The sequence below is a fragment of the Bubalus kerabau genome, chromosome 11 (genome assembly GCF_029407905.1).
Source record: "Bubalus kerabau isolate K-KA32 ecotype Philippines breed swamp buffalo chromosome 11, PCC_UOA_SB_1v2, whole genome shotgun sequence".
Lineage (NCBI taxonomy): Eukaryota > Metazoa > Chordata > Mammalia > Artiodactyla > Bovidae > Bubalus > Bubalus kerabau.
Window position 1 is genome coordinate 30,953,683 of NC_073634.1, and position 27,986 is coordinate 30,981,668.

The 27,986-nt window shown below is 45.4% G+C and overlaps 1 protein-coding gene and 1 long non-coding RNA gene across 2 annotated transcripts in view; both read left to right on the top strand.

Moving 5' to 3' along the window:
- The window catches only part of PRKCE (protein kinase C epsilon), a 546,248-nt gene that overhangs the window by 104,039 nt on the left and 414,223 nt on the right, over nucleotides 1-27,986 (top strand). The gene's annotated exons all lie outside the window — the stretch shown is intronic.
- LOC129623011 (uncharacterized) lies at nucleotides 1,935-27,918 on the top strand. Its single transcript, XR_008700248.1, has 2 exons — nucleotides 1,935-4,290; nucleotides 26,334-27,918. It is a non-coding gene; the product is annotated as an uncharacterized LOC129623011 (long non-coding RNA).

Here is a 27,986-nt window from a genome sequence, read left to right on the forward strand (position 1 = left end):
TGCCCAGGGTCAGCAAGGGAGTCCTTGGCCCCAAGGCCTCTTGACTGTGGGTGTTCTAGAGTGTCTGGGATGTGTGTTTTATTCTCCACAGGCTTTTCTTTCTCCCTCTCTTAATAATCCAGCCTCCATCCAGGCTTTACAGGGAGAAGTATTCCTTGGAGTTCCAGGCTCTGGGAGCTCACACACACCTAGTCCCCTTGGGTGGCCTGGTTTCTTGCCAGAGGTATGATGAATAAATATTGATGTGCTGTGCCTGGCTCCCTCTCAGCCCTGCCTCCGTGCTTATTCTTCACGTAGGTGTTTCAAACATGTTACAGTTTCTAATTTAGCTTCCCAATCAAAATCAAAGGTCCCTTGCTACAATTTAAATGCCACGGTGTACCCGTGGCTGGGGCTGACGTGGATTGGAAAGCAGAGCTGTTCTGCGTCACACAGCATCATCTGTACCACCATATGGGCCACAGCATGGTGCAAAGAGGGGCTGCCAACTTCAAGCAGGGCTGAGGATAGGATCATGAGGCTGCCGAGAGGGGAGGGCCTTTCTGGACAGGGACCTGATTGTCAGGAGCTTCTGGGGGCTTTGGGCTATTAGTTCAAGGTTCAGGACCAAGCAGCAACACTGTGACTCATAGTGCATGGAGATGCTCTAGGTGATCCACAAGGAGGGCCTGGAAGAGAGAGGAGAGAGCTTGACTGTTGGCCTCATTTCAGCTCCGCAGTTTTCTGTGCTGCCTCACCAATTCCCTGACAGCCCCCCCTCTGTGCATCTATCCAGCTTGCCCCCCCAGAACACCTACCACACTGGATTATAAAGGGCTATTGCCTCTTTCTTATCCTCCTCTGTACAGGAAGATCCTCAGGGCAGTGATGTTCACCATCTTGCTATTTAGCACACAGTGGCACTCAGTAATTATGCAGCAGATACATTACTGTAGCCCAGGAAATGCAGAGAAGGCGGGTATCTTTGTGGTGAGTTAGGTTAAGCACACAATACAAAAGCTCAGAAATGGTTCTGAAAGTCAATACATCTAACCTGCCCAAGAGAGGGGGCTTCATTCTACCGTGACTTCTTCTGGCTGCTGTCTTCCTGGGACACTCTTGTCCACATCTTGTTCCTCACCTTTTCGTGCCTGGCAGACCACCACGATATTTGGCTTAAATGTCTGGCAGTTACCATGCTGCTTAGAAATATTTCAATTGTAACTGTGTCTTATCCCTGACCTGTACTTAATGGTGCTTGAGGATAGCAATTACATTTGGTTTTTCTTTTCCTCCTTAGCCCTGGCACTGTGGTTTACACATACTAACAGGGACTCAAATCTAGTTGCCCAGTGAAATGAGAGACTATGTTTTGGGAGTGCCAAAGGAATGGCTCACACAGTGACTTTTTTTTTTAATTAGGGGAGGGAGAGCTCCTTGGGCAGTGGAGTCATCTGGAGAGTCCTCCTATAGGGAGTTGGAACTGATTGGCATGTGGAGAATTGGGAAGGGTAAAGAGGAGCAGGAGGAAAAGGAGGAAGGGAGAGAACAGGTTTGGTGTTGGAAAGATCAGGGGAGACTTTGGATTGCCAGTGCTGGGTGGAATAAAAAGGTGTGGCTAATTAGTTTGGAAACATCAGCTTCTGGGTGTTTACTAGACCTACAGTGAACTGCCAAAAATTATATAGACTGACCACAGGGAAGGGTGGCTTCAGAATTCTTAAAGCATGATGCTCACCCCAAGTTCCTGGTGAGACTGATGGGGATGAGTCAGGTTGAAGCCGAGACATTCATTTACTTATCAGATGGAGAGCCACCCTATTATTTAGGCTTTTGGATTTTGAAAAACAAAAAAAAAAACATGTCTTCAAATACCAGATAATGGAGCAGGATGAAAGAAGAGGGTAAAGAGGCTCCTGGCCCAGGGCATTGATGGCTTAACTAGAAAAGAAATACTGAGGTGGGTTTGAGATGATGGAAAGATGTAAAGTTTCAGGTTTGGAAACCAGTTCAAGAGTTTCTTAAAAAGTTAAACATAAACCTATCATATGATCCAGTCACTCCATTCATAGGTATTTTATTCAAGAGAAATGAAACATATGTTCATACAAGATCTTGTACAGGAACATTCATAGCAACTTTATTTGTAATACTCCCAAACTGAAAACAACTCAAATGTCCATCAAGAGATGAATGGATAATCTGATTGTGGTATGTCCATACAATGGAATACTATTGAGCAGTAAAGAAGAAATGGCTGATTCCCAAAATAATTATACTGGATGGAAAGAATACGTCTTATAATACCATTCTTACAAAAGTCTTGAAAATGCAAAGTAATCTATAGTGACAGAAAGCAAAACAGCAGAAGGGGCAAGAGGAAGATATCATAGAGGTGGATGAAGGACCTTTTGGGGCTGCAGGATATGTTCATTATCTTGATTATAGTGACGGTTTTACAGGAATAGATATATATGTCAAAACTTAAAGTTTACTCTTCAGAGGTATTCAATTTATTGTCTATTAGTTATACCTCAATAAAGTCGCTACAAATAAATAAAAGTGGTGATTGAGAGTTTCATTGCAGTTCAATCAAACAATCCATAATTGCAAGCTTACCCATTCCTGAACTAGAATGGATTCATTTCAGCAAATCAATTATAAAGGAGGTAAATCAATCCTTTTTTCTTTATAAAGGAAAAAAGGACAATTTCAAAGAGGTTAGGGTTGCAAGGAAGGGCCACTGTTGAAATTGAGCACAATGAAGGGAAGCCCTGATGGAAGCTAACACTGGTGAAAACAGAAGGAACTGCCTTTGAGAGGTGTCAGGGAAAGCTCCGGATGGGTGTAGGACCAAAGATGGACTTCACTGAAAGGAGAGAATGTTGAAAGCACAGAGGTGCCAAACGAGAAAGCCCTAAAAGATAGAATCCACAAGCTGTGTTGAACTACAAAGGAGAGGCCATGTAGGTAAGGCCGAGGGTGTAGTTTAAGAAGGGCTAATATCAAGAAGTAAGGCTGGATGGGCTGGTGGGCAAGGGCATAGGTGATGGAGCCAGACAGCCTGGCTATCTATCTTGAATAGACAACACTTAGAAACTGGGAAACCTTCGGACAAATTACCTAACTTCTCTGTGCCTCAGTTCTCTCATTTGAGAGATAGTCCAGATCTCAGAGGATTACAGTGAACGTGAAATGAATTAATGTACAAGAAGTATTTGGAATCGTGCCTGGCATATATTAAGTGCTTAATAAATGTTATTGTTACTGCTGTCGTCATCATCATCATTATCTGCTTCTGGGCAGGACTATGAATACTAACTTTTAGCCAATGGCTTCTTTTACTTATGTTGTTTTTGAGGTTCATTTATGTTGTAGCATGTATCAAGAAAGCTTTGTTCCTTTTTATGGCTGAATACTTTCCCATCATAATGGGTATAATACAATAATACATTCTGTTCATCATTTCAGCAGTTTATGGACAGTTCGTGGAGTTCTTTCCACCTTTGAGCTATTACGAATAATACTGCTTTGAACATTTATGTACAAGTTTTTGCCCCCCTCCTTGTCTTTAAAGCTCGTACTTTTTGAGATTTAAGCATCTCCTGCCTCTTACACATTGTTTGAAACGACAAAATGAATTCAGTCATTTAAAGGAAACTTAGAAAATAACAAACAAGGATTATATTATATAGCACTGGGAATTATACTCAGTATTTTGTGATTACCTATAAGGGAAAAGAATCTGTAAATATTGTAAATCAACTATACTTCAATTAAAAAATGGCAAACAACCTAATTTGGATGCTTTTAGTCAGCTTAAAATATACCATTTCAAAATTTAGAGAAAAGTGTTTTTCTAATTAAAAAAATGTGAAATATGTAACAAAATTTAATTTTTAATAAAATATGAAGAAATTAAGAAAATTAAAATATTTGCATAACTATAAAGAAGATTCACATACAACTAATACTGAAACTAATTTGTATAGGTAGCATTCTTGTAATAGAATTCACGCGAGTGCAGCCCTTAGCACACCGCCGTCACTGAGCACCATTACCCCACACCCCATTACCAGGCAGCAGTTATCCCTGGACCTTTAGTGGCCCTGCTTTGCCCTTGGTTGGTGCTGCAGTGGCCCTGCCTTCAAGTAACCGACTGTCAATGAGATACCGTTAGTGGTCCTGCTGAGCTATTGGTTGGTACTGCAGTGGGCCCCGCCCACAAACCACCAGCTGTCAAAGAGCAACCCTTAATGAGGTAATTCAGCCAATGGTTGGTAGAATGGTGGTCTTCAGGTGGAAAGTGAGGTAAGAGGCATATCCCGGCCTGCTCTCTGGGGGCCCCTCAGTTTACCTGGTCTTGGGCCAGCGGGTGATCTGGAGCACCCAGGTAACAGGCTGGGGGCTGTGTCCTGCAGGGCTCCAGAGCCCTCATCAAGGTCACCCACTGGCTGGGTCCAGGCCTCGAGGTGGTGGTGTACCTCTCCCCCATCTCTGTCTCTGCAGCCTAATAGCAGTGGCAGTCTGCTTGGGTCATAGACTGAGGGACCTGGCCTCCTCTGTTTGGGTGGCCTGAGGAGCCGGAGGGCTAGTTGGGTTGGGTGCCTGGCTCCCTCAGCGATGACTGCTGGGCAGGATCTGGGGACCTGACCCTGAGGGAGCTGCCAACTGAGATCTGCTTCCTCTCAGCCACGACCTGGACCTCAGACGGTGGCAGTTGTGCCTTGGGACCTGGCCCTTTCTTATCAGAACAGGGAATAACATTTATTTGGTCAAGATTTACAGGAACATCCTTACCTGACCGTGACCTGACCTCAAGAACAAAGGATTTGACACCAAGTTTGCAACAGCTAACCACACCCCACCCTCACCTTTCCTACAAAAGGGCTTTACTGAAAGCTCAGGGGCATTTGGGGTTTTTATGGCATGAGCCACTCATTTCCTTGCATGGCCCTGTGATAAACATTTCTCTGTTCCAGACTCCAATGTTTTGGTATCATTTGGCCTCACTGTGTCAGGCACATGGACTTGCATTTCAGTAACATTTTCTGGCTGTTAGAAATTCAAGGTCTGTTCTTGATGAACTAGAGTTGAGTAAATTGAGCAAGGCATATTGCTACCTTCAATTTTCTTTTTACTATCCTGGCAATGAAACAAATCAAAGACACATGTATGGTTCTAGAGATTGCATTATGAAATGATACAAATCTTGCTATCAATAATATAAAATTATATACTTAAATGATATGTTTTTGAAATAATTTCTGTGACGTGTTAATTTTTTGTGTTACCCCCCATTACAATGTTTGGACAAAGAAACTTAACAGAATTATTCCAACTATTGCATGATAACTTTATAAACAATTTCAGGGCAGTTTTCAAAATTGAAGGTTTTAAAGCAAATAAGCATATTTAAGCACTAAAAAAAAAATGATATATAAATAAGGGAAACTTTGTGATTTTCCAAACTCTCCTTTTCCCATTGGATATGGTGCCCTTTCCTGCTTGGGCTCCACATTGAGGGTCCCAGCTCTAGACACATGCAGGAGATGAATATTTTGGAATGAGACAGTGTCAGTCGGTGCCAGCTGGAGGTACTTCCCCAAGTACCTCTTGGGGAGTAAAGTACATCCATTTACTCTGACATGAGCTGTTTCGTTTTAAAAGGGAGCGAACTCCTTCTGCAGAAGGAATGTGTTAGGCAGACGGGGCATGGAGATGGAGGGAGGCGCTGACACGTGTGTCAGAAGAGGGGCCAGCCAGATGGCTCTGATTTATCGTGTCAGGACCGGGTTGGAAGGAGCCCAGGCTGGCTGGGCGCTCGGTGCCTGGAGGCTTCCACGCTGCTAAGCCCTTGGGAGGCTGGGCCTCTGCCCTCGCACCTGAGCTTCCTGGGGAAGCAGGGGTGGCAGCGGCTGGGAGAAGGCCTGTTGTTACTCCTCAAGTTCAGCAATTAGCTCCTGCTCTTTCAGGGCAGGCCTCCTCTTTGCTGTAATCTGAAATGTCAGTTATCACACTCGTTTGATTTAAGTATAGAAGCGCCTTGGTTATGCTCTTAGGAGTAAGACAGAAATAGCTATTCAGTGTGGGTGAGTAATCTTCTAAAAGTATTCACAGGGATCATCTTTGCCATGGCATCATGTACTCTTCAAAGTCTGAGTGAATGTCAGGCGTTCAGCATTTTGAGTTAGGTATGGGGAGGTGGATAATCTTAGGGAAATCCTGGGTTAAACCCCTCAGAGTCTCTGAACTGGATGATCCACCAAGCACTTGATATTTTTTAGTCCTCAATGTGTGACTCTAGTTGGATTTTATGGGAGTTGCTAAAAAGTGCAGGACACAGCCCTTGGGTCCTAGCTTAGGTGCCAGTTAAGTGCACCGATAAGAGGCTGCGTTTATTTGAAAGCACTGCATGAAGGGGCTGTGAGAGCTGTTAGAATTTGGGCAGGGAGGTATCCCTGTGGACTGGGATGCTCATGGAATTTTTCCTAGAAGAGGCAGGCTGTGAAAAGATGAAAATATTAGGGATAGAACGTTTTGCTTTTACTTGATCCTCACCCTGCCATTGTCTACGAAGGGTGAAAGCACCTTATACAAGAGAGTTAACAAACATAAATAGAAAATTAAGGCATGAAAAAGAAAGAAGTGGCTAATTTAGTTGCTCTGATGGAGCCCTACATTTGGTTTTGAGCTTCTTGGCAGCCAAGCCAAAATGAAAACCAGGTTAATTATATAGCTCTCTTGATCAGAAAGGGAAAAGTCTACCAGCTCCTGAGGGGAGGCAAAATTCTTCCTGGCACATTTTCCCAAAATCATTTTTTCATGTAGGAGTTTATACAAAAGATTCAGGGATGTAGTGGACATTGATCCATCAGCCACAAAAACCTTTAAGAATTGGGAGGATTGAATGCCAAGTTGTGACATGGTGAAGGTAATCAGGCCAGTGGCTAAGCTGGCAAGATCCAGATATGTGATTTTGGGGGCTCTGACTTGATGCAAAAGGAACTTAGAATCATTTGCTGGAAGAGTAGACAGAAGAGAAACCCTGATGGAGCCTCTCTAGTGGAAATTCAGAGGGGAAGCCTCTTTAGTCTTGGTGAGATTATACCCAGGGAAAGAATGTGGATCCTGTCTCCCCAGGTTCCCACTGTCCAGCATATAATTACCCTGTCTGGGGATCAGATTTGGTGCTGAGTGTCCTGGCAGCCAGAGGCACAAAAGGAGACGCACGTCTGATTCCAGAGTCTGGAGCTGGTCTTGTCTCTGTCACCAGCAACCCTTTAGTACACTATCCCTTGGTCTATGTTAATGGAGGCCTTAAAGTACCTATTCTTTACTCTGACACTTTTTCAAGCACTTTGAAGTCTAGAAAGGGTAGTTTTACTTTGAAAAATGAATCCAAGATAGGTACAAGTTCAGAAGAGATTGCACACTAGTAGATTAGCTTTATAACTTTTCCTAATATCAAGAGCTGCCATTTGTTAAGTGTTGACTGTCCCTAGCATTTTACCTACGTTCTGTTTATGTCATCCTCAAAAGAGTTTCCAGAAGTGTGTGCTGTTATTGTGTCCATTTTATTGGAGAGACTGGAGCTTGTGAAGATTTAGATGCTTGAGGAAGGTTGAGGAAGATTTCAGCCGGCCTTATTTTGGGATCTGGTGGATTGAGTCTTGGCTGCCTGTCCAATCCCTGGCCACAGATCTCTCCCTCTCCCATATCGTGCCTGTTGGGATTTTCAGTTTCAGGTTTGTCCTGGGCCTCCTGCTAGTCCCTGTCCATTTGTATGAGATAGGTACTTTCCCACCTGAGCCCGAAGATTTTTCTTCTGGGCCTCATGCTGCTATGTCTGTCCCTGGAGTCACACCCTTTTCCCCCTTTTCTACCTGAAGCAGTTCTATCTCTGTCCCATCAGTCCCATAAAAGCTGCTGCTGCTTAGTCGCTTCAGTCGTGTCCAACTCTGTGCAACCCCATAGACGGCAGCCCACCAGGCTCCCCCGTCCCTGGGATTCTCCAGGCAAGAACAATGGAGTGGGTTGCCATTTCTTTCTCCAATGCAGGAAAGTGAAAAGTGAAAGTGAAGACGCTCAGTCGTATCCGACTCTTAGAGACCCCAGGGACTGCAGCCTACCAGGCTCCTCCGTCCATGGGATTTTCCAGGCAAGAGTACTGGAGTGGGGTGCCATTGCCTTCTCCAATAAAAGCAGTATCCAGATCTTGTTTTTACAGCCTGTATTCCTTTCAGGACCTTCCAGTGAGTTCTTACTGCCCATCAGGAATACTGCAGATAAGGGACTGAGGGGAGGATCAAGCCAGCTCTTGTTTCCATTCCACCCCTTCACTTGAGCTCCCCTGGTTGACTTTCTGCTCAGCCTCTCTCCAGAGGCATAGCTGCCATGTACCATTGCCATTTTATCATATCAAAAATACTTGAAAACTACACAAAGAGTTTCATTCTCATGAATGGAGGAGGAACCCATTTTAATAAACTCTTTTACTTCTGAAAGATTTTGGATTCTTGCTGCCTTTGGACCTCTGGATCAGTATGTGTTTATTTCTATGCAAAGTGATTGTGTATATGGGGATGATGCCAAGTTGCTCCCCCTGTACAGGGAAAGCTGGTGACCAGCTAAGTTGGGTTTCAGCTTAAATTCCTGACCCTGCTCGGTCTCTCTTTGGCTCCTGTTGACCTCTGTCACTGGGAACAGGGTGAGATGAACTGAGTGGCCTCAGACACACATCTTTGGAGGCTCAGAGGGAAACTTTTGGAACACCAGGATTGATTTTTATTGTTTGAAGCTTTTGAAGGACAGTATTATCAATGGGATCCACTTGTCCTCTTGTGTTTGGCTGTCTCTGGAAGGACTGGCCTGGGAAGACAAAGAAAGTGGATGTCTAAAAGATATATTGTATGGCAAAGTTACTTCATTAAATTTGGATAAAATATTGATTAAATATCCAAGTCTAAATAACCATCATTTGTATATTGGTTAGTCTTTCAAATAAAGTTTCACTTCCATGAAAATAAATACATAAATAGAAGATATAATCAGCTCTCACCTGGGACTTTATATCTGAAAGTACACTGATGACTTAATTTCTCCATCATTACAATAGCTGAAATTTATTGAGTACTCACTAAGTGCTTTAAGTGTATTACTTCTGTAATTTGCACAGCAACCAAACAGATACCTATCAGCCCATTTTACAGGTGAGATGAGAACCCCTGTGTTATAGGAGGCTTTCAGGCTGTTAGGCCCAGAGTAGTTTTAGAGCCCTTTAAGGTGCTTTCTCGGAGAAGGCAATGGCACCCCACTCCAGTACTCTTGACTGGAAAACCCCATGGATGGAGGAGCCTGGTAGGCTGCAGCCCATGGGGTCGCAAAGAGTCGGACACAACTGAGCGACTTCACTTTCACTTTTCACTTTCATGCATTGGAGAAGGAAAGGGCAACCCACTCCATTGTTCTTGCCTGGAGAATCCCAGGGATGGCAGAGTCTGGTGGGCTGCCGTCTATGGGGTCACACAGAGTCGGACACGACTGAAGTGACTTAGCAGCAGCAGCAGCAGCAAAGCGCTTTCTCTTTTTGGCCCCTGGAGATCTTGGATGTGCTTTGGCTTGGGTGTGTGGATGGGAGAGGTGTTTCCTCCTCAGATGAGACTCCCTAGCAGTACAAAACAGCAGAGATTTGTCTTGTAGAAGCTTATGCCAAAGGGTAGGGGCTGAAATGATTTCATATTATCCTTCACCCCCATCATTCGAACCCAGACTCAGTGCTATACAGCCAAGTAAGGGAAATGTCAAGTCTTTGGCTACATCCCATCTCTCTCCCCTGATGTCCTCTAGAGATGACCATAGCCCTCACTGACTCCCCTTAGTCTCTCAAAGTCTGCTCATTTGGATTCTGTAATATCCAACCTAGGGCTTGATTCTCCAGCCTCACTTGGCAGCACTCCCTAATGTTGCTTCAGTCATTGGGGTCCCCCCAGACTCTTTTGCCACCCTCTGGTCCAGACTCGGTGAACCCCAGAGTCAGGAAAGACATAAGGGCCATGTAGTTTAATCTGCTTATTTCATCAGTGAGCAGAAAGGCCAGATCTAGTGTGTCTTTTATGGCAGAGGGAAGAATTATACCTTTATTGAAAGAATCCCAAACCAAAGTGAAAAGATTGGGAGCTTTGTGTATTGTTCCCCTTGATGGATGCTTTCCTGCATGCCTGGTATTTCTCCACTTAGATCTTAAATCTTTTACTGAATTGACTGTGTTCTTCCCCTACCCCTCCATACTGCTTATGTTCTAGATTGGTTTTGATTTTTAGTATCAAATCACAGACCCTCAGAGCTGGGAGGACTCTTTGAGGTCATGAAGTGTGATCCCTTCAGAGCAAATGCTACAGATGATTGTTTATAGAGTGCTCATTCTCAAGAAAGGCTTATGGGCACCCACCACTGGACTGAGGCCAGTGCTTCAATTATAATACCCCAGGAGTTCTTGTTATTGGTGACTTTTTGGAGGAACCTCCTCTTTGGAGGAAACAAGAGGCCTTCCACACCAAGAAAAGTAATCTTTTTATCTTTTTTTAAAAAAATGCTGACTTTCTTATTTTGAGTTTCTTAAAGTAGAGCCCACCAGTGTGCATGTCAATAGGTGAAACTGTTGACTTATGTAAATTACACTTGTGCAGTATTAGATGAGTTAAATTTTAATCTACTTGAGGAAATTTAAGCACATGTTTTACTAAGAGCCTGTAAATGCAGGTAGAAGATTTTAGTTCAAAGAAATAAATGATTATAGTTGACAATGATAGCCAAAATAGGACCTTATTTAAGGAATAATTAAGTGATAAACTAATTAATCTACCATCAACAGGGTTCATTCTTTAGGCTTGACCTGTATGTATATGCATGTATGAAAGTTAATATCTGCAGCTCGGATGAGTGTAGTGTGACAGTCAAGACCCTTAAACACAGGGAAATTCAGATCTAAAGCTAAGTGAAAGAGGTGGGTGTCAGCAAGTTTAAATTCTCCAAATTTTTTTATCCATTTTCTGAAAACCTATAAAAATTGAGAACAATTCAGCTGTTCATTTAGAAGCTCACCTAGAAGTAAATTCAAATTATGTCCATGCCAGAGGCTAAAGGAAGGAGTTCTGTTATCTTTGGAGTGGAAAGAAATTGCCATCTGTTCTGTTGGAGATGAATTAGACTACATTAAAAAAAAGTTGAAATTGTATATCAAAAATATCCATAATTCCTTCCTTTATTCTGTGTGATCTTGCCCTTGTGTCATGAAGAATGGGTTGACTTGAATACTTTAGAGAAAAAGGAACCTCTGGCATCTCTTGGTTCTCTTGCTGTCAGAAGCAGGCATGCTGAAGAACCTGGGCCCCACTTGAGCCCCAGCCTTCTTCCCTGTGACCTTGGCCTGGGGTAGTTCTGGATGCCAGATCCTTAAAACCCACCCACCAACATGGACCTTGTTCTCAGCAAATCCTCAAGCCTGGATGGAGGAAATGTTTCACTCTTAATATGTTCTTAAGCCATGTATAACTTTCTGAGAAATTTAGCCATGTGCTTCTAATTCATTTGTACTTTATTCTTCAGTGGGTTTTTTTCTCTTCATTTTTTTTTTTTTAAAGAGAAAAAGTCACATGATGAGTAAAGCATGGAGATTAAACTCTATGAAGAGGTTTATTGAAAACATAAACAATACGTTTATGGAAAGAAGTCTATGGGATAGGCAGGTTGGGTTCTCAGGTGTGACCTGTGGATGGAGTTCTGAGAAGATGCTTCATTTGCATCAAATTCACAGGGTACCAAGCTCAAACCTGGCCTCATTCTCAAACTCTACCCTTTCCTTACAGGACCACTATGTTGTGTAGCAGTACCTTTTACAGTTTGCGGCTAAAGTCTTCATTCAATACCTGGTATTTCTCTCAACTATATTGTGGTCATCCTCCTCTATTTCTTTTTCTCTCCTCTTCTCTCTCCCTTTCATTTGGGGGAAAGGGCTTATGAAAAGAGATCAAATATCTTGGCTGAAATTTTGATGGTGCTGGAAATAGAACTCTGGACCATTGACCCCCACATCCCAGGCCCAAAGATGAGACCACCCAGCAGGATCCTGGGCTGCCCACGGAGCTGCTTCCAAGAACTGGACTCTTGGCAGACTTTGCCTTTCAGAACACAGAGCATTACTGCACGGAAGGGGATTTCCCCTTTTTCCTGCCACCCTCCCCGCTTCCACTTACAGCCAGAAGAGCCAGTCTTGACTGAGTTTAGGAAAAGGGAATTATGTTGGGTAAATGTAGGTAGCTGAAATAACCAAGAACCTTATTGTAGTGAATTTGCAAGTCTGGAGGTTGGTTCCAACCTGACATCACCACCCACCCACTGCCCTGCCCCCCACCCACCTATTTCCAAGTGGCAACTAGGAAACTTAGATGCTGGAGATGGGAGAAATTCTTTCAGGACTCTGGCAAGCATGGTAGTTCCCTTGTGTTGCTGGAAGGCACCCAAGTTTATCCATGTTTATGGGGATTTTCAGTGTTGAGCTGCGGTGGATAGAAGTGTGTAGTTCTGCAGGCTCCATAGTCAATTAAATTTCCTGCTCATCCCTAGACTTCCAGCCAAGACAATCAACTGGGAGAAGGAAAGAGGAGGTTGTTTATTAATCTGAAGGATTTACACCAGTGTTCTATTACCTTTTGGTTCAGGATGCTGTGAAGATCTCTGTTGATTCTGAGAGAAGAATTGAAAGGCCATTCTAGCACTTTCTCACTTGAGTAAGAGAGAAAGCCCTGTGGCTTCTTTCAGGTTTGTCCCACTCTCTTTTTTTTCCTGCAGTCTGCACACCTTCTAGTCTACTTTGAATAAAATCAGAGAAATTCCCAGAGAATTAATGGAGATACAGAGAGAGGCAGAGAAAAAGTGTTGAGAGAAGTTTGATAAACAAATCACAGTTAGCCAATAAAAAGCTTGGGGTGTAACTGTTTAACCCCCGGTAATGAATCTTAATGGAGTTTTAGATGCCAGGATGGGCTGATGGATGGGGGGAGTTTTTTGAATGGCATATCCTGAGCCTCTTACATCATACTTCATAGAGGCACCTCTTCCACTTACATTCAGGTTCCTAGTGGTGGGACAAAACGGAAGGTCTGACTTCTTGTGAGTAAATTTGTAAAAATAACATGGCCCTGTGGAGGAGGGCATAGCAACTCACTTCAGTATTCTTACCTGGAGAAGCCTGTGGACAGAGTATCTTGGCTGGCTACAGTCCATAGGGTCACAAAGAATCAGACATGACTGAAGTGACTAAGCATGAACACTACTTTGGTCTTTATACTTACCTTCCACGGAGATGTACTTTTTACTTGAATAGGATCTGCACAGATAATCACAAGAATAAGACGAAGGCAACAGTTTTCTCAAATACTTCCCTTCTGGAAGGAGTGTGGAATTATCCCTCCTTACTCAATACATTGATTCTCTTTGTTTTTTTTTTTTTTAAAGGAAGAGGGAAGTAAAATGTCTGCCCAACATTGTCCCCTTTTCATTAGCCTCTTAATGGGCCATTTTAAGCACTTTCAGAATTTGGAAGAGTGCTGATGTCGTGAATATGTATCATCTCAGCATCCTTGTATTTATCCCAAAGTCTTGATCTTCCTGCGTCTTCTCATTCTGAGAAGATTTCCTGCATCTTCTCATTTATGTAGAAAGAGAGTATGTTATCAACCAAGTACCTATTACAGTGAGTTTATACAGGAAGACTCTAGCATAGCCTTTGTAATACTGAGGGCTATACATGTAGAATAATTTTCTAATTCAGCACACTCAAACTACTGGACCATACTTTTTCTCTAAGTATTGCTCTCAGGTTCTATTAAGGATTAAAGAAAATGTGCTTTCATTCTCAGCAGAAGTTCTGTTGACTTGCTAGCCACTTGGCATGGGCATCTGCTGGGAAGGATCCTCGAGTTGCATTCCTAACTGTATGCTTTTACTGGAGGAAGACTTATTTTAGGAGTTAAGAAGATCTCTTATCCTACCCTTCCAGTTGTCACAGGTGTTTGCCTCTCAGAGCTAGAAACACTGAGGGATAGGAAACTTTTTTGGGGGAATAGTGGATTCATGCAGAAACAACCCAAAGAGAAAAATTTAGCATGGTACCAAGCAGAGGAGTTAAAATTCTGAGAGCCAAGCCTCCAAAAGCTTTCTGGAGAGAGGCTATTCCTTGAGCAGCAGTGCCAATGCCCTGGTGAGACGCAAAAATACTGGCCAGGCCCTGTGGATTGTTACCCAAACCCAGATGTCTACGGTCATGGATAAGGAAATCTGAGGAAGCTGAGCTTTTCACATTCTTTTCACTCAGATGCTTTCTTATGGGTTGAGACCACCTCTGAAGATGTTTGACAATTGTGTTGGTAGCAGAAAATCAAAACAAGGACAGAACCTCTAAAAGCCATTACATTGCTAAATGTACATTGTGGGAGTGCTTTTTTCCTTGGTCCTGTCCTGGCCTGATTCTAATTACCTGTAGAGACATCCGATTAACCCCAAATGACATGGTCTATGTGTGAATCCCTTGGGGGATGAGTTTTGGAAGGAACCATATCGCATTTCATTAGCTGGATCCCTTCTTGCAGGTGCTATCCAATTTGGTTGAGAAATGAAAGATGTTTCAGCATTTCCTTCCCTCTTTTTCTTCCACAAAAGCTTAAGCAACTGATAGTTGGCTGGAAGGATGGGAGAATATGGCAGAGTTTGAAGGGGACAGTTCAGAGTTGGGAGATAATAGTAGATAATTCTTTTCCTTCTTACATGGACCCCCACCTGAATAATGCTCCAAACAGATAAACAAGAGAATGGATATTGAACAAGAGAATGGAGACTGTTATCTCTGGATAACAATCTGGTTAACTTCCCTCTGTTATCCAAATCCTCTGTGTGTTTCCCATGCCAGGTAAAGGAAAGCCCACTCTTGCCTCTAGTTATCTGTCCCTTCTCTGAATATCAGCAGCAATTATGGTCATTACCACAAAGCCTGGCACAAATTTTACACCCACAGACACTGTTTCTTATATCCAAATGGTGTGTGTGTACCTTGTAGTAGAGTCAGACACGACTGAGCGACTTCACCTTGACTTTTCACTTTCACGCATTGGAGAAGGAAATGGCAACCCACTCCAGTGTTCTTGTCTGGAGAATCCCAGGGACGGGGGAGCCTGGTGGGCTGCCGTCTATGGGGTCACACAGAGTCGGACACGACTGAAGTGACTTAGCAGCAGCAGCAGGTTATTGGTGGCTTGGAACTCATTGGACATCTTTATACAACCACATTGCCAGGTTAAGGCTTAGCTACCAATATTTATCTATCATCTGATTGTTCTTCTGAGGACACATTCATCTTGTCAAACCCTGGTTTCTGTGTCTAGCAGATTGTGGGCAATTTTGGCAGCAGAGCCGTGGGGCAAGATTTAAGTTATTTGTTCCTATTTATCAGTGAACTGGGCAATCCATCCACATTTACAATTCCCTAATCAGATTAGCTCATTTTTAATCATCTGGAGTCTGGCTGGGTTTGCACTGTGTGGGAGCCAGCAAGCCCCAACTATGGCACTGACTTCCTTTGTCGCTCCTGACGAAGGTCTTTTTATCCTCGCCCACCTTGTACCTTCAAAACTATGAGTCAAGCTGCGTTTCGAGGAGCTTTTTTTCTCCTTCCTCCTCACGGGTATTTTCTAGCTGCCATTTTCTTTTCCACCTCATTTGTTAGGTTTTATGGCTGCATATCATGATGCTTCCCCTTTAGCCCAGCTGGAAGGAGTGTGCACGCATGTGTGTGTGTGTGTCCATCTGCATTTATGTGTATGTCTGTGTGGGTTTGTGTGGGTACTCAGGCACATGCATGTATGTGTATATGCACGTGTATCTGTACACGCCTATTGGTACACACACACGTGTGGGTTTTAGTGTGTGCATGTAAGTGTCATGTGTGCACATAGTCACACATATTTGCTGGTGAATAGCCCCTGCCTGACTAACATGGAATGAGTAGGATCTAGGGCCCCAACAAAATGAAGAAAAAAAATAGCTTTTTTTTTCTTCCAAAGACTAGTTTATCTCTCACTGACATTAAGTTTGTTTAACAGTGCAGAATTGTGGAGGGATTCTGTTTCCTGAGTTTGTAAGTTATTCTCTTTTCTCTGGGCTTAAGCCAGCCTGCTGGATTTCTTTGGAAGGAATGATGCTAAAGCTGAAACTCCAGTACTTTGGCTACCTCATGCGAAGAGTTGACTCATTGGAAAAGACTCTGATGCTAGGAGGGATTGGGGGCAAGAGGAGAAGGGGACGACAGAGGATGAGATGGCTGGATGGCATCACTGACTCGATGGACGTGAGTCTGAGTGAACTCCGGGAGTTGGTGATGGACAGGGAGGCCTGGCGTGCTGCGATTCATGGGGTCGCAAAGAGTCAGACATGACTGAGTGACTGATCTGATCTGATCTGATAGTGTGCTTTGGTGTGCTTTGCTAGTTGGGGCCAACCAAGGATCTAGGATCAATATATAGATTACCATGTGGATGGTTAGCCTTTGCTAAGTGCATACTTGTCTCCAAACCCTCAAATTCCAGCACCCTGGATAAAACTATAGGAGGAAAAGCGAGGGACAGATGGACAGAAGCATGTACACAGTCCCAGTCTCCATGGTTCCTTGCTCTTATCAGAGTGCAGCAGGCTTGTGCCTACCTCCTACTCAGTCACATCCTCACTCCTGGATGTCCAAGTAAATAATCACACATGATCACCACCAAGGATATGCAATTTTGCAAGAAGGAAGGCTAGGAAACACTGTCCCCTTATGCTCACAGGACTCCCGTCACTTCTAGCTAGTTCTTGTATAGGGGACATGAAACGTTAGCTTCAGAGTGAGTTCCAATTCATTTTCAGGATGGCCCTCTTGGGCAGGCGATATTCTGATTCCCACCTACTTCTCTTCCCTGGGGTCAAGTGCAGAGCAGTCAGGCACAAGCTGGAATTACTATCCAGATGCATCCAGAAGGTGGAAATTCTGCTTCCTCTGTCTGGAAAACACAACCCTGGCTGTGGCTTTTTTATTTTAGGGACATGATGTCGCTCTTCTGTTTCCAAAGTAAGAGTATTGCCCCAAAATTCATGAAGATTGTAGTGTTTGAGTTCTATTCAGTCACAGAGATAGTAACACTGAAGGTAGAGTCTGAGATGTCAGGTGTATGCTGTCCCTTCTGCAGTGCAGCAAGAGTATGAATTTCTCTTTTCTCAGCAGCCTGAATTTCTTTTTAGTTTTATACCTTCACAGGAGGACCAGGCTGGCACAGCCATGGTCCCACCCCCAAACCCACAAAAACACCCTGTGATTTAGGCAGGCGGCGGCTATGGTTATCTTTACTTCATAGGTGGATGATGAAATTGAGACAGTGAGAAGCCCGGGGACCACGATGCCAGCCCTATAACCGCACTCTCCCTCTTGACCTGTGGGTTGCTAGGACTGGCCCCATCCGCAGCCAATTATTTCTTCCTTCCTAAAAATCCAGGCTGCTTTTTGCCATGTGAAGACAATGAAATCCTTAACCACGGGTGAAAAAGACCAATGAAATCAAAACAAACAAGGGCTTTTTTTTTTTTTTACACTTTTCTTAGGAAGTCATTAAGGAATTATTGAGCTGATTAATGTGGGTGGAAAATATTTAAGTTTGGTCATTGTTTGGGCTGGCCAGTTTGGCTGCATTAGGAATTGACGTTGAAACCACTATACTGCTCTCTCTGGGCAGTCCTCTTAGTTCTGGAGTACTACAGGACTGGATCAGGCCACCCCTAAATTCAGGGATGAGGAGGGGTCGCTGAAATGTTTAGGGGGCCCTTGGTGAATAGGGAGCATGGGAATGGGAGAGGATGGTCATTTTAGACTTTCCCAGGCTGACATCCTGTCTTGTCCTGTATTGGCCAAGATGGAGATGACCTAGAAGATCTAAAAAGTGAAAGGGAAAACAAAGGGAAGGACTCAGGAAGAAGGCAAAGCAAAAGGAACAAGTGGGATCTGTTTATATAGGGCTTGCATTAAGCAGATCCTTTTCCTGGCAGATGCTGCTGTTCACAGTGGGCTGGGGAAGAGCCTCGCAGACAGCAAATGAGAGGTTGTTCTCCCCGATGCTGCCGCCTCCCTGCCCAGTGAGCAGGCAGAGATAGGGAACCTGCTGGCCCCCAGGTTGACCTCTCCCTGCAGCTGCCGGCTCCTCTGAGACACAGGCACAGTGCTGCTGTGTGTGCTCTGCCGCCCGGGTTTCTCCTCCTCGTGTGAGCTGCCCTTTGTGACGTGGACTGAATCCTGGCCATCTTCCTCTTCCTCCTCCTTTGTCTTTTCTCAGAACTTTTGTTCCGGTTTTGCACTTGCCTGAGACACAGAGGAAGTGGGGTGGTCCTATTGGGGTGATTCTGGAAATGGGTGGGTGGGGGGAGCTGCCCATCACCAGGGACAGGCAGGCTGTGTCCCTTCCTCTCTGGATGCCCCCAGCCTACATCTGCCCCTGCTGGAAACCTTCCCAAGGGTCTCAGACCTTACACAGGCTGCTGGGGGTGGAGAGGAAGAGAGTGGAGCTAGAATCACATGTATAAACTCCAGCCGCCTGACTGGGATGCTCGGTCATTGCCTTGAGGGGCCAACCACTGCCCACTCCTCTCTGAAAGCATGATGTAGATGGCCAGAGAGGGCAGGAAGGGAGGGCAATCCCTCCTTGTCTCATTTCATTCTCTCAACTGTTCTTGGAAATGTGTTTCCATTTGACAGAGGAGGAAACTGAGGCCCAGAGAGACTGAGTGACTTCTTCAACCAGGTAAAGCAGTAGAGTCAGAATTAGCTCCCAGACATGCTGGTGCCTAAGTTAGAGCTTTTGCTTAAAGCTGGAGTGCAAAAGAAAAGCCAGGGCAGTAAAAGTAACTGAAGGAGAAAGGGAAACAAAGAGACTTATGGGAAAGAGAAAAGGGAGCTGGTGGAACCGGGAGCCTGTTAGGACTCTTAGTGAGTGATGTTCCCCTGTCTGCCTCCAAGGGTCACAGCAAGAAGGAAATGCAGTAGCCTCATATCCCAGTAAATGCAGGTTTTGTTCACTTGCCCAATTGTTTCTTGACCATTTCCACTTATCAGTTTAAAAAAAAGCTTACTGACTATCTTCTGGTCACCTTGCCTAGCCCTGGGCCGTCTGGGACACTTGAGATAGAGGAGAGACAGGCTCTTCCTTCAGGGAGTTTGCAGCCTGTGCCAGACCAACATGCCCCAAAGCGCTAAGTGATGGAGCCAAAGGTTGTTGATGAGGAAACGTGATTTGAGCATCTGCTGTGTGGTCAGCTCCATTCAGGCCCAAGCTGCGGGTTCTGAGGAACAGACTCTGAATGGGAAAGGCCATCAGGGAGGGTGTCTCAGGGGCAGGAGCTTGAGCTGGAGAATGGGCTTTCTCCTGTCCTCACGGGGACAGGCACTGGAGAAATGTAAAGTGGGCAGTGCTGGGGCCATACCCGAGATGGCCCTCTGCACCTGTGCCAGCCTACTGGGTACCCTATTTGTTGGGTGTTGAGAATCAAGCTTGTTTCAATTTGGGTGGTGATGGCAGGTGGCTGGTGTGATGTCTGGGCTGAATACCAAGGCTTTCTAGAAACAGGGAGCTTTGTCATTCCTGGGAAGGCAAAAGCCCTGCCCAAAGGTCTCCCCTGGCTCTTCTGTCCCTTCCCCTTCAGGCTTCCTTGGGTATTGGCTGTCTGGCCCCTGGAAGGGGTTTCCTTTCCAGGCTGTCCAAGTCCAAGAAACTACCTTAGCTCCTGTGACTCACAGCCCTCCAGTGCTGCCCACTGATGGATGAACCAGGCAGAGAGGCTGTGTCATTGTCCCCAGGATGCTCCCAGGAAAAGGGTTGCAGGAGCATGGGGTGAGGTGGGAGTGGTGGGTGGGCAAGGGAGACCCAGATCTAGGTTTGCTCCTAGGCAGCTGTGTGGCTTGGCTGAAGACGACAATGATGAAAGTAGCGAGAGTCACTACTCCTGTGCCCAGACTGTGTAGTACATCACAGACACAACTCAGCTGATCTTCCTAGTGGCTGTGTGAAGGGGGTGCCATCATCACCCTCCTCCTGCAAATGAGGAAATGCAAGCTCATGGAACTCATAGGCACTGGGAACCAGAGTTGGGATTCATGTTCTCTCTTCATGACTCCAGAGGTGCTGCCCTAATGGTTAGGACGTACCACCTCCTTGCCTATTAGCCCAGGCCTCTCTTTTTTCTCAAGGTAAGGATTTAAATGAACTGATTGCTTGGGCCTCTCTGGGCACCGTCATTCTAGAATTTTTAGGGAAGGATGTCCTCAAGTAGGCAAAGGCAAATGGCCTTAGGAATGATGGTGCTTCTGAAGTGATGAGAAGACCCAAGTTGCTGAGCCCCTTTTTGCTCCATAGCAGCCTAAGGCCAATTTCCCAGTTCTTTCTCCCCTGGTTGCCCTGAGCACTCCTGCCCTGCTGGGAGCACTCACTGACCCAGAGCCACCCGTCTCTGGAGAAAGTGCATTGAGGCACTCCCCCCACACCTAGCAGGCTGGTCCTTAGCACCATCCCCACTGGGAGTGCTCCTCACCAGTCAGAGCTGTCTGCTGCTGTCAGCTGCAGCTGCTGCTGACTGCCACATCAGGTTAGAAATAGAAACTCCCTGCTGGGCCCCCAGCCCTCCCCTCCTGCTGCTGCTGCTCATCTGGGGGCCCCCTGTGCTGTCTCAGTTGGTGAGACCTCTCTCAGAGGAGCAGGGAACTGGAAGAAGTCAGGGATGTGTCAGCCTTGGAGCTCCAGGGCCAGCCCTGCTGGTCTGGGCCTGTGACAAACTCACAGCCTCCAGGCCTCCCCTCTCTCAGCAGCTGCTTCTCAAGCTTTTGGAAGGTGATTTGATGCTGGCCTGGCAGGGTGGCTCACCCTGCCACTGGCGGCTTCCAGCCTTGTGCTTGTGAAGGGCCTGTCTGAATACGTGTTGAACTTGAGTTATGAACACAGAACCGGGCAGGATCCCAGCAGGGCTACCAAGGCACCCTCAGCTTTAGAGGCTGAGTGCTGCGTTTTCTTTCTTTTTACTGAATCCCTTTCCTTCCCATCTGTGTTTTTTTCTCTATGATATCAAAGCACGTGGTATTCTGCCTTGGCAGTCGATGTTAGGAGTCAGGTGTGTGTTTTTGTGTGGCCCTCCAGAGCAGGGCAAAGGGAAGAGTGGTCTATCCCAGAGTTGTTCTGGAGCCACAGGTCTTGGGAGACAGACAGGCCTTGGCGTCTGGGACCATCTTCTCTCCATCTTTGCCTGCTGACAGATGATCCAAGCTGAAAGGTCTGGTTACCCTGACTTTGACCCATTCCTGGAGGGCCAAGCCAGTACACCCTTCCCCACGTGCCTCTGAGCAGCAGCCTTGCTCCTCCCATTCTGAAGGCTGTCCCTGAGTTCAGGGTATCATGCTGACCCGAGGAAGCACAGCGACATGGTCCCAGCAGGGTGTGGTGAAGGAAGTTGTTTTTATTCATGGTAAACAGGATAGTAAAATAACAATAGCAGTGTAGATGCTTCTCAGTTATTTAGCAGTGGATTCGTCTGCATTCTGGATAATCCACAGCTTTCTCTTCCCAAGGTGGGATTGGTCCCTAAGGGGGATTAGCAGTAAAGAAGGAACTAAGCTTTATTAAGACTGTACTATGTGCCAGGCATTGTGACAGGCACTGAAACCACATCTGTTCTTGTCATTGTCCCTTAAGCCTCATTTGTCCCTGTTTTATCCCGTTTGCTCAGGAGGAACTAAGTCTTGTGGACTTTAAATAAGTTGCTTATGGTCACGTGGTTAAAAAGCTCCTAGCTGGTTTCCTGACTTGCTTCAGGGATTGTATCTTCCTACCCTGTGAGTGTGTGTGTGTGTGTATGTGTGTGTGTGAGGGCAGACACATGGAAAGATGGACTCCTTGAGGAACCCCCTCCCCACCCATCCTCAGCCTCATGCTTCATGCAGTACATTTGAAGCTCCTGAAATCCTTCCACCAGCAAGAATTTGCTCTTCCCACCATGAGTTTCCAGAGGCATTTAAATTGAAGTAGCCCTACACATTTCCAGATAGTTATTGTTTTCTACTTATTTTTATACTTCCCTGGAATATGGAAAGGGGATGCTGAGACTATTACAGAATGGAAAATTCAAGGTCAAAGAAGGAAAAAAATCCAGGATCTGACCCCTCTTTTGCATTTCCACCCCCTGTTCTGAGCCCCCGCCATCTCCTGCCAGGGTCATCGACCCTAATGGCCTCTTCACTGTTATCTCTGCATCTATCCTTGCTGTTCCAGCCCACATGGTCTTCACATTATGTTATTCCTCTGCTTGGAATTCCATGATGGGTCTTCATCATGGGTGAAAACCCCAATCCTTCTAACAGCCTACGAGTCTCTGCATGTTCTGTATATACCCTACCCCTACCTCTCTGGTTTCATTTTATGTTTTTGTCTCCCAACTCATTCTACTGGCCTTTGTGCTGGTCCTAGAACAGACCTTTCCTGTTTGCACTGGCCATCACTCTGCCTGGATCACTTCTGATATAGAACCTCTCCCTTCAATTCTTGGCTCCAATGACCGGGCAAAATGGGGGCAATCCTGAATACTCAACTTAAAACTGCTACCTCCTTCTCCACCCTGATCCCGCTTATCCTACTTTTTTTTTGTCCAGAGTACTTATCACATTCTAAAATGTCGTACAGTTTACTTTCTTTACTGTTAATGCGTAGCCTTCCCAGGAGCAATGACCTCTTTCCCTCTTCTATTCACTGATAGATCTTAATCATCTAGAACAGTACCTGGCACATAGTAGGCACTTTAATAAATATTTGATGAATGTATGAAATCACATATCAGGTTAGTCTGGAACTCATGACTAGAGTAAACCTCACCAGTAAAACTGGTGTTTTACTCCCAAGATAAGGATTTCCCCCAAGGGTTTTGTATTAGAACGATTCTATTTTTTTGAGATAAATAAAAACTCAACCTAGGCATAGAAAGCAGAAGAGCACCAACATGTACCATGCATGAGACATGTGCCAGGTACTGCGTATGTTATTATCTGCCAGGTGCTATGTATATATTATCTCACACATCTGTACATCTCTTCCAGGAGGACAGTGACACAGAAGATAAAAAATGTGCCCATGGCCACAGCTACTCACTGTTTAACCTCAGCTCTGTCTGCCTCAGAGCCTGTTTTCCTCTTCTTTCCTGGAGAAAGCAGCACTGGTAATCTAGCTGTCTGGGCCTCATGTTCCTGCCAGCTGTGCAGAGAATCAGACTTGATGCTGAGCCCACCTCTCTGGGTCCTGCCCCTCTCCCCCAGTATCCTGTGGACTGGTCCCTGTCATGCTGTTCCTTTCTTGAGGGGTCTTGGGTAGCCAGGACTGTATCCATATGTAGTCCTGGTCATCATGCAGACCTCAGTCATCAGTTCCTAGTGCTTGGCCATGAGTCAGCTAAAGCAAGCCAGGAGGTTGCAAAAAAGCAATGGCGGAGTTTGGCTACTCACCGAAGAGCACATTGGTGGCTGATTTCTGGGGCCTGGGCACACTGCAGCCCTCCCCTCTCCAGCGGAGGTTGATTGTAGGTTCCCTGAAGGAGGCCTGCAGGGAAGTGTGATCTAGACCCACTTGCGACTTGCGACTTGCATTCTTGTCCCCCTGCAGTCTCCTCCCCAGTCCTCCAGGCTGGGGTTCTGAGCTTTTGAAAACCAACTTGGAAAAGGTTTGAAAGCCACCCAGGATAGGCATGCTGTGTCATGCACCTGTCTATTTCAGGAGGACTCACCATCTAGATCATGTTGGGGGCTGCGAGAGACACAGTGAGAAGTGAAGTCATTCTTCTCACTCAAGAAGTTTCTGGTCTACTCGTGGAGGTTAGATAAACATACTATATAAAGTAACTAATGTGATAAATCCACAAATGAGAAATGTAAATATAATCTATAAATTGTATGCTGTGAGTGCTTCTTCAGTTGGTAGTCTGGAAGTGAAAAACACTATATAACCTATAACCATAACAGTTCCTAACGTGGAGAATGAAGTGTGGAAATCCAGCAGAGAGTTAGTCCCCACACAGTGAGGGGCGCACGTCGCTGTAGGCTTTTGTGACAGAGGTAGCATCATCTTTGAACATGGAAGGGCCAGACACCCCGGGCTAGGCCTTGGGTTATAGTAGCTCATATTCACTGGAAAAAGATGTCCATTTTGTCCAAAATGGCCATAAAAAACCTTGCTGTTGGCTACTGAGAGGACGATCATTAGGAACACTGAACGCAGCTTTCAGAACTTTGAGTTCCAATGAAGTGAAGGCTTTGGCAGTTTCCATGGAAACAGGGAGGCTTCACTTGGGTTTCATGTGGTGACTTAAGGGCATTTCCTCTCTGCCTACTCTACGGCACCAGGGGACCCAAGCTGCTTCTCTTTCCTCAACCTCAGAATCTCATGGACTGTGGAGAAAGTTTGAAGGGTTGTAATAGAGCCTAGTAGGATTGAACTAGTTCTTGGAGCTTTTGGATTTCATTTACCACTGGCGTGTTATAGAATTATAATTGTGCTTTCTCATATTTTAGTTAGACAGTGGATTCGGCACTTACTATGGTAGTAAAGAGTAAAACTCCTGAGCAGAGACAATCTGATGATGACCCCACCCCTGCTTAAGGCCTGGTTCCAACCTCCTCCACTCAACCCTTTTTCTAGAGACACTGTTTCCTGGCCACCAGCTCCACCATACTTAGACTCTTCTTACTTTCTGAGCCATTCCTTTGGCGTTTTCCTTGAGGTCAGGGATCAGACATTATACGAGGCATTCATCCTCACACATCCTCAATAAACGCCAGCCGATTTGAGAGGAACAAAAACTGCCTTTGCCCCCTGAGGAGAATGAATAACCACGAGCTTGCAGATTGGAGGACAAAGAGCAGCTTTCTCAGGGCATCCCACCAAACTGACCAAGCATAGATTTTCATCCTCATAATCGGGCTGGATTTTCCTCAGGGGACTTCAGTCTTAACTCCACCACCAGGCTTGATATTTTCCAGTAGGTGGTCTGCTTGCAAACGTATTTACTTTGACTTGAGCCATGCCTTGTGTGAGAACACTTAATTCAGATGATCTCATCAAAACCACACATGAGGCTTTAATGATGCTGCTCTGTCTGCCGCTCCTCATCCTCCACCCCACCCCCCGTGGCACTCTGATCTTGTTTAAAGAAGTCCAAGGATGGTTCCAGTGCCTTGGAGAAAACTGCTGGAGGAGGCCAGCCTCCTGTGGCCTTTTTTCATAGATGACTGTTTCTGGTTCTTTTCTGGACCAGAATTTTCCTCCCAAGAGCTCAGAATGCTAACCCTTTCCAACCGATCGAGTATCTTGCTTATGAGAAAAATCCCAGCCTTAATATGAAATTGTTCGTCGGGTTAGAAATGTATTAGAAATTAAACTGTAGAAATTAGAAATTGCAATTTCATTTTATTATCTTATTTTGTAAGGAGCCCTTAGGAGCAGCATGGCCTAGGGAGAAGCGTGCAGGTCTTGGGACCATGGGGCCTCAGGGGCCTCTGGGTGCTACAGACTCATTCTGTTTCTTGAGCTGGTCACTGGTCACACTGCCATCACCTGTGCACTTTTCTGTAAATATATTCCACTTCTTAATCCAACGGTAAGAAGAGAAAATAAGCAAGAGGACAACAAGCACAAATTCAGCGTCATGCCCCCTTTGGGTAGGGGATGGCAGGAGGAGGGCAGTGGAGGGCCGTGCATGGGCCGCTTTGAGCCTCCTTTCCAGTGTTTGCTTTGGATATTAGGTTCCTTAGAATTCTTCGCCATAACTCACACATATAAAGACCCTTTTATAGATGTCAAGAATTAAATATTAAACTACATGGGGTTTAGAGAAAAGATCTTACAGGTTTTATGGTAAAACAGACCAGGTTTGGCTCTTGTCTTGCCACTTACTGGTTTGGGGGTCTTGAATGAACAGCAAAAGCTTCCAGACTCTCAGTTTGCCCATCTGCAAAATGAGGATTGCAATCCACAACCAAGAATCCAGTTACATTTAGGCTGTGTAGGGAGCCTAAAACATAAGGAAGTGTAGGGAGCATAAAACAATAGAAGCTAACCTAGTTAAAACGGAATGGGTTGGGAGTGGGGTTGTCATGGAAGATCCTTGAGAAGGTTATGTTTGAGGTAGTTGTTGATACTGGGCTAGTTTTAAGTACACAAAATCAGTACCTGAATTTCTCTCCCCTCATATTCATACGCTAGATATGTCCTGTGGCAAGTGAGGAATGACGATTCCAGAGAAGCATGGAACTTCAAACCCACAGTGGATTTCAGAGGACATTACCTAACCCTCTGTCTCCTGCCCTCACTCTTCCTTGATTTCGCCAGTGAAGAAAATGAAGTTCAAGAACTAATGTGACTTGCCCAGGCCCCTCAACTGATGAACAGCAGGACCTGGACTGGAACACACACCTCTTTTGGCTCTGTTACTTGCCAGACACAGTTCCAGTGCTTTACATGCCTGATATTTAATCTTTATTAACATCTCTATGTACTAGAGCTGCTTCCCTGGAGGCTTAGATGGTAAAGAGTCTGCCTGCAATGTGGGAGACAGGGGTTCAATCCCTGGGTCAGGAAGATCCCCTGGAGAAGAAAATGGCAACCCACTCCAGTATGCTTGCCTGGGAAATCCCATGGACGGAGGAGCCTGGCAGGACAGTGTCTATGGGGTCACAAAGGGTCAGACACGACTGAGTGACTAACACACTATATACCGTCTGTGATATTATTTCTTGTTTACAGATGAGGAAACTGATCTCCAGAGAGTTTAACCCCCCTCCGCCCCGCCCCAAGGTCACACAACTAGCTCAGGAGAAAGGATTTGAACCTAGCCTGACTGCAGAGATTACCCCATCTCCACATTGCTGATTACTACCCTACACTCCCTCCTACCAGAATCTCAATTTGCAGTATTTCTGCTACCTTGACATTTTTCCTACCCTCACAGAGCTGCTGTCTTTTCAGAGAGAAAAGATGGCTTCAGTACAACACAGATGAGAAAGCCCAGCTGAGGGAAGGGTTGGCTGAGGAAGTAGCCTGTCAGTTCACCTCTTGGGATTCATTTTCTTCATTAGTGAAGTAATGTTCTCTGAAGTGCACTGGCTGGTAGGTCGCTGGCTGGACTTCCGACCAATAGCTGATGACTGTCACCAGGCAGAGGAGTTCAGACTTGGTCTTGATCAGTTCGGGGTGGTGGTGGGTGTCAGTATAAGGTTCTAGGCAGTGGGACATGAAGAATGAAAACCTGAGAGGCTTTTTTCTTCCAACCATGTTTCTCTGGAGACTGATCTCCCAAGAGGACACACCTGGTCACTGAGGTCCACAGGGGAACTTATTGCCTTTGGTTGCATTCAAGTTCCTCTTCAGATGAGGAAGGTTGAGTCAGGATTTGGACTTCTAGGAAGCTCTCACTCTCAACTAGAGTTCTGTCTTTGCAATGGTACCTCCACTTCTGCTCATCATCCCCTCTACTGCCCCTCCCCGCAGTATTCCTAATATTCCTACCCACCCCTACCAAGGAATCCTGGATGGGGTTTCATCATTGGTACTGACGGATATTCTTCTAAGTCGGTGCATTTTCTTCTGCTAACCTCTGTTTCAGTACTATGGGGACTTCATAGGGAAATGTTCTCCTTAGGGGAATGTTTTCCCCTTCGGATGGCCCTCCTTCTATCTGCATAACAGCAAGAAAACACTACTGCCACCTAGTGGGACTTCAGAGTGTGACCTTCGGCGCTCCTCCTCCTGACCCCAGCACATTATTTCTGTTATTAAAATTTTAGCTAAGGAGCAGTTCTGAGTAGTGTTCTTTTCCGTGTATGGATCCAAGTGTATTTACAGGTCCCCTTTCCATTC